Source organism: Pyrus communis, chromosome 6 (genome assembly GCF_041283825.1).
Source record: "Pyrus communis isolate YQ-2024b chromosome 6, ASM4128382v1, whole genome shotgun sequence".
Taxonomy (NCBI): domain Eukaryota; kingdom Viridiplantae; phylum Streptophyta; class Magnoliopsida; order Rosales; family Rosaceae; genus Pyrus; species Pyrus communis.
Genome location: NC_142570.1, coordinates 11,770,651 through 11,785,226, shown reverse-complemented (window position 1 = coordinate 11,785,226; position 14,576 = coordinate 11,770,651). Strand labels below are relative to the sequence as shown.

The window sequence follows — 14,576 nt, the reverse complement described above, 5'->3', positions numbered from 1 at the left end:
GAAGATCTTGGTTTTGTGGAGCCATAAATTGTGGTCAGATTATAGTTCTCATTTTTGGATTTCCTTGCTTATATATATTTTTGGTTTAGATATTGTTGGTTAATTCTTTTGTCCAAATAATAAACTGTGGGTGAACAGGTTGTGAGTGGAATTGATATATATATATATATATATATATATATATATATATATATATATATATATATATCCTTAAATAAAATGATTTCAATGTGTGTATGGCCGCTTCTGGCATGGTCCAGGTGATGTTACCAAAGAAGATCTCCATTTAGTAGAGCCTTAAATTTTCGTTTAACAGTTTTGTTTTCGATCGGGCATAATTTCTTTCTTAAAAAATAAGCACACAGTCAAGATTTTGCATCCTCATTTTCTCTGATTTTAGTATTGTTTATTGTCGTGGTTAATTGTTTTAAATGCAGGTTGTTATATAGAGCTTAGGAATTTGAGTTTTGGTCGTGTGATGGTCAAATACTTTATTCATTAAGTGATTAAGTTAGTGCTGATCATTTGAGACCATACAAACTAAATTAGTTGTGGGTAACCTAAAATTTAGGTAACAACCATTAATCTCTAATTATTCACAATTTTCGTTTATAGAAGAAAAAAAAGTAGTTTCTAACTATGACACCAAAGAAAAGTATAGTCTTTTTTCTCTTTGTCAACTTATTAAACATGATTTCCTAAGTGTTTATGTTTTTAATTTGTCCGTTTGCAGTGTGAGAAAGTTCTTATTATCTACTTGACCCTACAGTTTGCTGCCTGCACATGTGCTTGACGTTTTGTTCCACTTTCTGTAAGTAATGTATGGGTCTTTGTAATATGTGGTCTCTTTTATAATCTTCCCCTTTGAATCGTTGCTTTGCTGCTTTTATCAAACGTTTAGGAGAGGGATTTAGGTTTCTCTCTCAACGGCAAAGACACCTTTGGGAGGGAAAGTTGGGTTCCAGTTTTGTATCCTTTTTTCCATATTAAATCCTTCTTTCCAATTTTGTATACTTAATTAAAATTAGTTATACACACACACACACACACACACACACAAGTCGTATAGTTTGTTAATTCAGGTTTGACATCTTAGTGTTTTATATTATTTTTGAACTTAACTTGGCAGTATTAGATTGTTAGTGGGGGTTCAATTCAAGGTCAATGCGATGTGCTTTGTTCTACAATTGTGTTCAAACATTTTGGATTTATTTCTTTATCTATAGGTTTGCATTAATATTGTTTATTGTCAAGTTAGTTCCTTTCCATGCACATCGGTATATAAAGCTTGCGATTTAGGTTTTTAGTCATGTGATGCTCAAATGCTTTATTAATTAATTGGTTAAATGTCTGGTGGTCATTTGAGGCTATAGAATATAAAATTTGTTGCGGATGCGTTGAAATTTAGGTGAGTACCATGGATACCTGATTGTTTCAAATTTGGTTTATTTCGATTTCACATTAATGTAAAGTTATATTTATGGAAGAAAAAACAAAAAAAAAAGAATTTGCACCCATGCCACCTGACAGAGATAACGGTCTTTTATTTCTTTCTTAATGTATTAAAACTGACTTACTAAGTGTTTTTCTTTTTGGTTTATCCATTTGCAGTGTGGTAAATTAGTTGATTATATCTCCTTAACCCTACTTTTCCCTTCCAGGACAAGTGCTTCACATTTTGTTTCACTTTTGGTAAGTAATGTTTTAGTCTTTGTAATATTTGGTTTCTTCTTTAGTTTGCTTTTTGCAACCATTGTTTTATTGCTTTCATAATGTGTTGAGTGTTTGATAATAGTTATTGTATGTCATCTGTTAATGTGTGGTCATTTGTGTTACTATCCTAATGTGAACTGTATTTTTTTTTTATCAAGTTTAGTTCTTTAATTACTTTTGGTTGGCTTATTTCTTTTCTCAGTCCTTTTTATTTTTGGAGTTTCGAGTTTGTGTTGTGGTTATCGATTTTGTAACAGTTATGTTAAAATTATTTTGACCATTTACTTAATTAGGAATGAAACAAATCAGTCATTTCTTTCATATTTGTTTTCAGATTTGTGTTATGGTGATTCTTATCTTTATAAAATTTATATTCACTTTCAACAAATTCAATGGAAACAGTCAAGGTCACCCCTATTGCAGAATTGTGCACTTACACTAAAGCAAACAAAATAAAGATTCGTGTGTGTAGGATATAGAAATCTAGCATTTCTGTAACTATTCACAAATACATAACACTACATTGTATGTTGATGAAATGGTGAGCCATCATTGTCCCATAATTTTAATTAAGTATTTTAACAGTTATAGTTATGTCATCAGTTTTTTTTATTTTTTATTTTTCATTTGTTAGTTTGTTAATTTATATTCATGTTTATATATATATAGTTTACAGTTTGATTTTTTCACGTGTAAAAGTCCTTTGTAAATCTTGGTTGTCATAGTTTACATATTTTCAGTTAGTCCATTTACCCACTGTGCTCATTCAATTTCTCTGTGCCAAAATATAATTTTTTTGCTATTTATTTGTTCATAACTTTTTTAAATATGTTATTATTCTTTTTTTTTTTTTTTTTTTTTTTTTTTATGGCATTTGATCAATTACAAAGAACAATGCGGTTAAAACATGTGCATCAGACATTCATTGTGAACTAGTAGCCTCAAAGATTGATGCCAGTAATTGCTACCAAATCGTGAATTTTCGCACGATCAGAATTAGAGGACAGTATAAAGTGGTGCTGCATGATACCTAAGTTATATTCATCGCTACGACAGTGTTTAAAAAACTCTCTACTGTCTTTCCACCCATCCCTCGACATCAGCTGTTCCTACTGGATTTTAACATGCTTTATCCCCGTCTGAACAGAGATGATACTCTTACAAGTAACATCAATACGTGTATATATGTCTCTCTATATGTGTGTGTATCTACATGTCCATCAATTAAAAACATTTCTGTTGTTTTTTCAGTGAAATGAGTTTTGACATTATTTTTGTATTAACTTTTTAAATTATAAGATGTGATTGGCCATATAATTGCGGTCCAGCAATTGGAACCAAAATAGATTAATCGAAGTATAGCGCAAAAATGTGATATATACATTGAGAATATCAGGTTGTTCTTGTGACAGCCCGTCCCAGAAATATTAAAACGTACGCGTGAAAAGACTATTTTAAAAATATGGGGATGTTCCTGAGGTTGAGTAGATCACGTTGGTGTATTCATACACCCCATTTGAGCATTGTATGAGAAGTTATTTCTAAAGGTTTGGTTATGTGCTTTAAAATTGACGTTTTTGTACTTATTTCGCATATAGGTGATACCTATCCCGAGGACGAGCGTGGTCACTCGAGGCAGGGGGACCACGACCCTTCCACATACCAGTGAGTGGACTTTTGGTTTTCCGTATATACCTATATACATATATTTTCCCAGAAATCGATTTAAATTGTTATTTGCCATAGGCCATGCATTATATTATCGTTGTTTATGCATCGTTAGTTGCAATATTAATCGTATACATATTTATATGCATATTTGGTGCTGCGGACGCACAGGTAAGTGCCAGGTAAATGTTATTCATGTTTATATTCAGTAGTGATTTGAGATGCATAAAGAGCTCATAACCTGCACCCCCGGTGTTAGTGCTCCCGCCCAGAGTTGGGCACAGTCCTTCACGTGATGTTCACCTCCCGCACCACACGCTCAGCTTGGATCCAAGTTAGGTGCACAGTCCTGTCGTACAGACCACTTTAGGTGGTTCCGACTCGTAAGTAACCCGCGATTATTCGCCCAGCCTTCACGTGATCGTAGCACTAGAGCGTATATATGTATTACACCCAGGCCTGTCGTACAGACCACTTTGGGTGGTTCCGACTCGTGTGCAGGTCCAGCTAGTGAGATTGAGATTTGAGCTCTAGATTCAGCCATACAGGTCACGTTAGGTGACTCGGGCTGCCAGATTATATGTTATCGATATGATTTATACCTGAGCACTTGCATTTCATTTTTAGGTTTTGGCATGGCATATTCTTGAGCATGATTGATATATATATGTATATCTATTTTCTGGGAAGTATACAGGTTTTACGGCGAGGGGTTAGAATGTATTTATTAATGGTTTTCGAAAAGCTTTGTTTTTGCCCACTCACGCTTTTGTTTTGCGCCCCTCCAGGTTCTAGTTGACTAGCAGGTTTGGTGGTTTTCCCCAGAGGACTTTCCCAACATTTCTGACAGACGATCACCAGCGTAGGGCCACCTTCGGGTGTATTGTTGTCGCATCATTTTCATTTGGATTGCTTTAGGCTTATGCTCTGAACTTGTGTCTCATTTACGCTAGCACTTGTTTCTATTACCTTTTGTATGCTAGTTTTTATTATTCGTACTATTTACATTACTATTTTATTAGCTTCCGCACTGTGCACATGGCTACGTCACTTCCGCGTGACGGCCATCACGCCCTAATCTAGGTCGGGGTGTGTCAGTTTGGTATCAGAGCCTAACCCTGGTCGTGGTGTGCCGACGAGGATGTCGGGCCCCTAAGGGGGGTGGATTGTGACATCCCACATCGCCCAGGGGAGTGATCCTTACATGTATAGTCCCATCCATACCTAGCACGAGGCCTTTTGGGAGCTCACTGGCTTTGGGTTCCGTAGGAACTCCGAAGTTAAGCGAGAAGGGGCCTTGAGCAATCCCATGATGGGTGACCCACTGGGAAGTTGCTCGTGAGTTCCCAAAAACAAAACCGTGAGGGAATGGTAAGCCCAAAGTGGACAATATCGTGCTACGGTGGTGGAGCGAGCTCGGGAAGTGATCCTTCCCGGGCCGGGATGTGACAAATTGGTATCAGAGTCTAGGTTTGGCAGTCCTGTGCTTTTGTGAGTATTCTAATGGTTTTGGTGTCTTCTGTCAGAATTATGCCGCCTCGTCGGGAACCACGTCGCTCTGCTGAGCCTAGTTTCCCCGATATTGCTCAGCTGGGGGAAGCTATTGCTACAGCCATTCAGTCGGCAATTCGCCCTCCCCAGAGGACTCCTCTGGAGACTATGTACAATTTGAAATTGGATAAGTTCGAAGGTAGTGAGGGTCATAAGGGTGCAGAGAGATGGTTAGAGCATATTGAGAAGACTTTTCGTGTGCTGCATAATCAGGGGAACCTTCCTGTTGAGAGGTGGGTTGAGACGACATCATGGTTTCTGGGTAAGGAGTCTGCAGCCTGGTGGGAGCAGGAATCTCGTCGTTTGACTCCAGCTGAGAGGATTGATTGGGATGTTTTCCAAGAGTTGTTCAGGAGAAGGTTTGTGCCTCCTGAGTATATTGATCGAAAGAAGCAGGAGTTCACCGAGTTGAGACAGGGGAAGTTGACGACGAATGAGTACTATCGGAGATTCACTGATCTGTCTCGCTATTATCCAGATGTTGCGGGTAATCCGGCGGAGATGCTTCGTCGTTTCCGCCTAGGTACTAAGAAGAAGTGGCGTTCGATGGCAACCACTACCCATTGTGACACCTACCAGGATTTCTATGAGATATTGTTGAGGATTGAGGATTCAGAGAACATGCCGAGCAAGAGTGAGGAGGAAGAGAATGATGGCAATCAGAAGAAAGATGATAAGGGTTAAGGTCAGGCGTTGCTCGGACCTCGTAGGATGTAGAACTTTAAGAGGGGTGGCACTAGTTCTAGCTCTTCTAGCGGTGGTTTTAGTGCCACTGGTCAGGGACGAGGAGGTAGGTTTGCTGGTGGTGCCAGAGGGCAGAGACAGGGTGATGGTGGTCGAGGCAGGGCCCTAGTTTGCCGTAGGTGTAATAACCGGCATTTTGGTGAGTGCAGGCGTGGTAGCAGTGGTTGTTTTACGTGTGGGCAGATGGGACATCGGGCTGCAAATTGTCCCCAGAGTCAGCAGCAGAAGCCACAGCAAACTTTCTTGCCGCCACCTGCGCCGATTCAGCAGATTCAGGGTCCGGGTAGTTATGGACAGGCAGGTCGAGGTGGTGCCTACCACTATCAGGGCGATGCTGTTCCTTATGCCCCGGGACAATATCAGTATCCCCAGGACCCATATTCCCAGGGTGGTTATCCTCCGTATTCTGGCGGCTATATGTCGTATCCTCCAGCTTCAGTAGGCGGTTCTCAGTGGTTTCAGGGAGGACAGTTCCAGCAGGGAGAGATTGTTATGAGTAGTGCGGGGTCTTCGAGGCAGTCTGGTCAACCTAGTCAGGGGCGTGGCACTCAGAGTCGTGGTGGCCAGACGAGCAGGGGTCGAGGTGGATGACGACAGACCCAGGGGCGTATTCATAATATTTCTCTACAGGATGCTCAGAATAATCCAGATTTGATCATGGGTACGTTAAATATCCTTGGTTATTTTGCTAGAGTATTAATTGATTATGGTGCTACACATTCTGTGATTTCTCATACATTTGCTCAAGTGACGCAACCTCGCCCCACACCTCTAGGGTATGATTTAGAGTTCGCTATGCCTAGAGGAGAGAGATGTATTGTAGATCGTGTGTACCCAGGATGTCCAGTGATAGTAGAGGATGTGGTTATGCCACCTGATCTTATCCCGTTAGATATTGTTGACTTTGATGTGATTCTGGGCACAGACTAGTTGCATTTCAATCGTGCCAATATTGATTGTTACGGGAAAATAGTTACGTTTCATCGTCCTGGACTACCTGTGGTTACTTTTGTGGGCGAGCAGAGTGGGGTGAGACATGGTGTTATTTCGGCTTTGCGAGCGGAAAGGTTGTTATCTAAAGGTTGCCAGAGGTACCTAGCTCATGTGGTGTTGGATGAGGCCGCTCCTAGTAGAGTTGAGGATGTGAGAGTAGTCAGACACTTTCCTGATGTTTTCCCCAAGGATTTACCTGGTTTACCACCAGACCGAGACATGGAGTTTACTATCGAGTTGCTTCCAGGTACTAATCCTATTTCCTTGACTCCTTATCGTATGGCTCCCGCTGAGTTAAGGGAATTGAAAGTTCAGTTGCAGGAATTAGTGGATAAGGGTTTTATTCAGCCCAGTACTTCACCTTGGGGTGCTCTAGTATTGTTTGTGAGGAAGAAAGACGGAACCTTGAGGCTATGTATTGATTACAGGCAATTGAATCGGATGACGATTAAAAACCGTTATCCGTTGCCACGTATTGATGACTTGTTTGATCAGCTTCGAGGTGCTTGTGTATTCTCCAAGATTGACTTGAGGTCTGGGTATTATCAGCTGAAGATTAGTAGGGATGACGTCCCTAAGACGGCATTCAGGACTCATTATGGTCATTACGAGTTTCTGGTTATGCCATTTGGGTTGTCGAATGCACCAGCTGCATTTATGGATTTGATGAATCGGGTGTTCCAGCCATATTTGGATAGGTTTGTTATTGTTTTCATCGACGACATTCTGGTGTATTCCAAATCGAAGGCGGAGCATGTTCGACATCTTACTTAGGTGTTGAAAAGGTTGAGGGAACACCAACTGTATGCTAAGTTTAGCAAGTGCCAGTTTTGGTTAGACCAAGTTGCGTTTTTGGGGCACATCATTTTGGCTCAGGGTATTTTGGTGGACCCTCAGAAGGTCGCAGCGGTGGAGAATTGGGAGTAACCGCGAACCGTCACAGAGGTGAAGAGTTTCCTTGGTTTAACAGGGTATTATCGGCGGTTTGTTAAGGATTTCTCTGTGATTGCTTTACCACTGACGAGATTAACGATGAAAGACGTTAAATTCGAGTGGGATGATAAGTGTGAATAGAGTTTCCAGCAGTTGAAGTATTGTCTTACTCATGCACCTGTTTTGGCACTCCCAGACGATAGTGGTGACTTCGAGGTTTATAGTGATGCTTCCTTGAATGGTCTGGGATGTGTGTTGATGCAGCATGGTAGTGTGATTGCTTATGCTTCACGACAGTTGAAACTGCATAAGTTGAATTACCCTACGCATGATTTGGAGTTGGCAGCTATCATTTTTGCGTTGAAGTTATGGAGGCATTATCTTTACGGAGAGAAATGTAGGATCTTTACAGATCACAAAAGTCTTCAATATCTTTTTACGCAGAAAGATCTTAATCTTTGTCAACGGAGGTGGTTGGAGTTGCTCAGTGATTATGACTGCACGATTGATTATCATCCTGGTCGTGCAAATGTAGTTGCTAATGCACTTAGCAGGAAGTCTCAGGGCCGCATTAATGCGTTGTATGCGAGTCGTATTCCTCTTCTGGCAAATTTACGTTCTACAAGAGTGAGGTTGGAAGCAGAAGACCGAGATGTGGCTTTACTTGCTAATTTTCAAGTTAGACCAATTTTAGTTGATCGGGTGCTTGAAGCTCAAGTAGCTGATCGAAAAACCCAGGAATTGATCCAAGCTCGAGATCGAGGAAGGAGGAGAGACCTCAGAGTTCGTGAATCGGATGGCATGTTAATGCAGGAGGGTAGAATGTTCGTGCCTAATAATTTGGATTTGAAGAAAGAAATTCTCGATGAAGCACATATCTCGGCTTACGCTATGCATCCAGGAGCTACTAAAATGTATCATACCATTCGACCCTTTTATTATTGGCCGGGTATGAAGAGGGAGATAGCCGAGTATGTGAGTAGGTGTGCTGTTTGTCAGCAAGTTCAGGCGGAAAGGAAGAAGCCGTTTGGGTTGTTGCAGTTGCTTCCCGTTCCAGAGTGGAAATGGGAAAATATCACTATGGATTTTGTGTACAAGCTTCCGCGTACACATAATGGCTTTGATGGCATTTGGGTGATCGTTGATCGGCTTACTAAGTCAGCACATTTTATTCCTGTGAGGGAGAAGTATTCCTTGGGCCGATTAGCGGAATTGTTTATCTCGAAGATTGTGAAATACCATGGTGTTCCTGTGAGTATTGTCTCGGATCGTGATCCACGATTTACATCCAAGTTTTGGGTGGCTTTTCAGGAAGTTTTGGGTACGAGATTACTTTATAGTACGGCGTATCATCCTCAGACGGACGGACAGTCAGAGAAAACCATTCAGACTTTGGAGGATATGTTACGAGCTTCGGTACTACAGTTTAGTGATGCTTGGCACAAGCGGTTAGATTTAATGGAATTTGCCTACAACAACAGTTTCCATTCGAGTATCGGCATGGCGCCATTTGAGGCATTGTATGGTAGATCTTGTCGCACGCCGTTGTGTTGGTCAGAGGTCGGAGAAAGAGTTTTAGTGGGTCCAGAGATTGTTGAGGAGACTACTTAAAATGTTCAAATAATTAAGTCTAACCTGAAGGCAGCCCAGGACAGGCAGAAGAGTCTAGCAGATCGGCATGCTACGGACAGAGTGTATGAGGTCGGAGATTGGGTATTTCTGAAGCTTTCACCGTGGAGAGGAGTTGTGCGGTTCGGAAAGAAGGGTAAGTTGAGTCCCAGGTACATTGGACCTTACATGGTCACAGAGCGAGTTGGTGAGGTAGCTTACAGGTTGGAGTTGCCTCCGGAGTTGGCTAGAGTACATAACGTGTTCCACGTGTCTATGCTTCGCATTATGTTGCTGATCCGTCTCATGTGATACCTCCTCCACCCTTGAAAATTAATCCAGATTTGACTTATGATGAGGAGCCAGTGACGATACTAGATTGGAAAGAAAAGGTTCTGAGGAACAAGACGGTGAACTTAGTAAAAGTTTTGTGGAGGAATCATTCAGTCGAGGAAGCTACGTGGGAGACAGAAGATCGGATGAGGGATTTGTATCCTCGGTTGTTCTTTGATCACTAGGGGTTGATGTTTGGTTGTTTTGAATTTCGGGACGAAATTCTATTAAGGTGGGTAGGTTGTGACAGCCCGTCCCAGAAATATTAAAACGTACGCGTGAAAAGACTATTTTAAAAATATGGGGATGTTCCTAAGGTTGAGTAGATCACGTTGGTGTATTCATACACCCCATTTGAGCATTGTATGAGAAGTTATTTCTAAAGGTTTGGTTATGTGCTTTAAAATTGACGTTTTTGTACTTGTTTCGCATATAGGTGATACCTATCCCGAGGACGAGCGTGGTCACTCGAGGCAGGGGGCTACAACCCTTCCACATACCATTGAGTGGGCTTTTGGTTTTCCGTATATACCTATATACATATATTTTCCCAGAAATCGATTTGAATTGTTATTTGCCATAGGCCATGCATTATATTATCGTTGTTTATGCATCGTTAGTTGCAATATTAATCATATACATATTTATATGCATAGAGAGCTCATAACCTGCACCTCCAGTGTTAGTGCTCCCGTCTAGAGTTGGCCACAGTCCTTCACGTGAAGTTTACCTCCCGCACCACACGCTCAGCTTGGATCCAAGTTAGGTGCACAGTCCTGTCGTACAGACCACTTTAGGTGGTTCCGACTCGTAGGTGACTCGCTATTATTCGCCCAGCCTTCACGTGATCGTAGCACTAAAGCGTATATATGTATTACACCCAGGCCTGTCGTACATACCACTTTAGGTGGTTCCGACTCGTGTGCAGGTCCAACTAGTGAGATTGAGATTTGAGCTCTAGATTCAGCCGTACAGGTCACGTTAGGTGACTCCGGCTGCCAGATTATATGTTATCGATATGATTTATACCTGAGCACTTGCATATCATTTTTAGGTTTTGGCATGGCATATTCTTGAGCATGATTGATATATATATACGTATATCTATTTTCTGGGAAGTATACAGGTTTTACGGCGAAGGGTTAGAACGTATTTATTAATGGTTTTCAAAAAGCTTTGTTTTTGCCCACTCACGCTTTTGTTTTGCGCCCCTCCAGGTTCTAGTTGACTAGTAGGTTTGGTGGTTTTCCCCAGAGGACTTTCCCGGCATTTCTGACAGACAATCACCAGCGTAGGGCTACCTTTGGGTGTACTGTTGTCGCATCATTTTCATTTGGACTGCTTTAGGCTTATGCTCTGAACTTGTGTTTCACTTACGCTAGCACTTGTTTCTATTACCTTTTGTATGCTAGTTTTTATTATTCGTACTATTTACATTACTATTTTATTAGCTTCCGCACTGTGCACATGGCTACGTCACTTCCGCGTGACGGCCAGCACGCCCTGATCTAGTCGGGGTGTGTCAGTTCTTTTGTTTAACTTTTGCAATTCTAAATTGTTAATATCATTTTATCTGTTAGGGTGGGAAGAAAATTTAGTCTTTGTTTCTCATTTGTTTTGTGCACAGAAAAGAAGAATTGTCTGTTACGTTGTGGGTAAATATTGCAGAAGCTTTTTGTTCTTTATCGATCCAGAAGTTGTCTTTGCCAATTATTGTTGTGTTTACAAGTTTAAAAGTCAAGATTTACCAAGGTAGCTCATTTAACTAAAACCCACTTTTTCTATCTTTATTTGGTTATGTTCTTACATTTCTTGCTATAAACTTTTCCACTCTTTTATCATTATGCGATTTTAGTGTATTCGGTTGCTATCTCTTATGACAGAATGTTTTTTTCATTTTTATTTCTTAATTGTCAACTGTTAGAATCTATTCATTACGGTTTGTATTTCGTTTCTAGTCTTGCGTGTTCAAATTATTTTACCACATTTTTAAATGTATTCATTACAATTTTTTTTCTCGCATTTAAACACCTATCATTCGATTAAAAATACTTACTCATCTCTAATATTTACTAATGTTTGTTTTATAATTCTGTTATTATTTTTTGGCATCTGCATACAACATCGTCTTGAATAGTATTGGCTCCTCACTTTTTTTCATCGACCGAGACATCCTAGAGGTTAACTCATATAAATTAGTGTGAGTGCACATCTAAAATCGTGCTTCCTGTTTAAACCTCCAAACATGCTGATTTTTCAAAATTCTTTATTTTGTTTTTAAACTTGCAGGTTCTCAACCTGTAAAGTCCCTGTAAAAATACTGCCTCCTTCTTTAAGGCAGGCAAATGAGGCTGAAATTCTGCGTACTGCAAGAAGAGTAACAATATGTATAAGGTATACAAACGATTTATGCGTTCCTATCTTTTTTTTTTTTTTTTTTTTAAAAAGCATGAACCTGCATTTTTACATGTTGAACAAAGACTAATTTTGTTGTTGCTCTTTTATGATACACATGTCACAAAACATTTCATAGAATGATACATTCCTATGTAAAGCATCTGTCAAACGTTTCGACACACATTATGATTGGTGGTACAATGCTTACCCCAATTGTGTCAAGCAAATGCATAACGACCCAGCGACCGGACAACTCATCTGTCAGAAACACCCCAACCAAATTCCAACACCCTGGTAACATTTAATATGCAAGTTTATTGTTCTGTCTTTTTTTTACTTTTTCTTCAATTTTCAACTCCGTGCTGTTTCTTTGCAAGTAAAAAATGAGTTCAAATCTGTAACCTCTGTTGTATAAAGTTCTTTGCTCTAATTGTTAACAATGAGTTATAAACCATAAAAAACTCGTGCAACTCAAATTTTAAATATAGGTACAAAGTTAATTTGATTCTTGAAGACAGCACTAATGAAATCAATGCTTTGATAATTGGCAAAGCTAAAGAAAAACACTTTGGTATCGTTTGGTATGCAGACGGGACGGGACAGAACGGAATAGGACGGAACGGGATGGGACAGGACGGAACGGAACGGAGCGGGAGCAAAGATGCCCTCGGATGGAAACAAGGAGGAAGAAGATGGAGACGGAGAGGTTATAATTTTGTGTTCCACGGATGTGGAACGAGTCGTTCCAGGGGGGTGAGGTGGAACGAAAATTCACTCAAAACTCATCCCGTGGAACAGCTCGTTCCACCCGTTTTAAGCGCACCAAATGTGGGACGGAACGCCTTGTCCCACTCTGTTCCGTCCCGTCCCACGTACCAAACGGTGCCTTTGGTATGGCCTGCAAAGATTTGGTCATGAATCAGAGATTGGTTGACCAACAACTGCCAAATGAGTTTTTGCGACTAATTGGACAAAAGAAGATTTTTCACTTGCGGTTCGAAAATAGAAAGAATAGTTTACAAAAAAGTGATGTGCTGATTTACAATGTGTCGGGCAAGACAGCTATAAAACGGATAACTCCACAGATGTACCAAGAGCAGCCACAGTATCTTCCACTACTGTATCATCTTCGATCTCACCACCTGAAACAAGCGGAGAATCACATAAACGAAAGAGGGAGTCCGTGAGGAAAGCTCTTTTTACTGGCAGTGAAGAGAGGTTTTGATTCAAACTCCATACTGTCATCAAATCTGATACTTTTCTTTTACTTCCCTGTGTTCAAACATGCATATCTTCTGCCTATCTTGCTTTGCTTAAAATATACCTGTGAAGAATCTTTTTTTTTTTTAAAAAAATGAGTAAAGAGTATTACGAATTATAGTTGGGCAACATTTTTTATGTTTTGTGCAATAAAATGTGCTCATTAGTCATGGCCATTTAAAATAGTGAGGCAGAAGAAATTTCAGAAGTTGACCCAAAAGAATTTGATGAAATGCCTATCAAATCACTGGAAAAAAAAATCGCCTCCAGCTACTTCAAAAACAAATACAATCCCCCCAAAAATGAACTAGGTAAGTATGGTTTCATTTTGCTAATTTTTTTGCTTCAAAACTGCTCAAATGTGAACTTAATCACTGTCTAAATGCCTTCCATTGTTTTTCTCTGTCTAGCTTGGTTTCTCAACGTCAATGCTGATAGTGCTCCTGCAACAAGACCTTTCATGCTCTGCTACAGAATATTTTGCATCTTTTGTTACTCTATATTAAACATTGTCTAAGATCTTTGGTAGTTTGTAAATACCACTTTCTGCTCAAAACTAGACAATATTTTTTGTACCTCCATATACCAGCATTTGTTAATTTTTTGTGTACAGAAGCTGGTTTAGTTTTTAGAGCACATAGGGTTGCTAAAGTAGAATATATAGCTCTAATATTTTTTGTATCTCCATATGAAAGTATTTGCTAATTTTTTGTCTGTAAAAATAATCATCCTAATCCAAAAACAGTTGTAACTGTTGTGATCCAATAAAAAACTCCCAAGTTCATCCCTATATTCTCACAATTCAAGCTTTTCTCTAGCTTTTCCAATTTCTTTGTTATTAGTGTTGTTACTGCTTTGCAAATCCATTTTTCAAGTCTTTAATATAGCATTTCATCCTGCTTTAAAACCCGCAGCAACGCGCGGGTACTAATAACTAGTGGATGCCTAAAATCCTTTCCAGACATACAACTCAAGTGGTCAACATCATCAATAACAGTTAAAAAAAGAAGATTGCACTAGTGTTTTCCAACCAAAATATCAGCTCCTATATATGTGGCATGACATGAAATAGCAACACATGAGTTGCTGTCAAATTTGACAACTTCAAATAATTTTTAATTAATTATTAAATGTTTTTATTAGCTTTTTATTAGTTCAAACATTTATTATAATTATTTACTGATTATGTGACTGTTGCAAGTTGTCTTCCATCTTACCTCTTCTTCTTTTTAATTCAACAAATATTTTTTTTTAATCAACGAATAGCTTTGTGAATAGACATCCTATAGTGCTTTGTGCTTCACAAAAATCCTACGGTGCTCTGTTAACAAAAAATGTTCTTAGAGGTGATGCTTATTGAGTTGGATTTTTATTTC

At 39.6% G+C, this 14,576-nt stretch overlaps 1 pseudogene; it reads left to right on the top strand.

Moving 5' to 3' along the window:
* The first annotated feature begins 4,911 nt into the window (after positions 1-4,911).
* Positions 4,912-6,267, top strand: LOC137735949 (uncharacterized; annotated as a pseudogene).
* Positions 6,268-14,576: the final 8,309 nt, after the last annotated feature.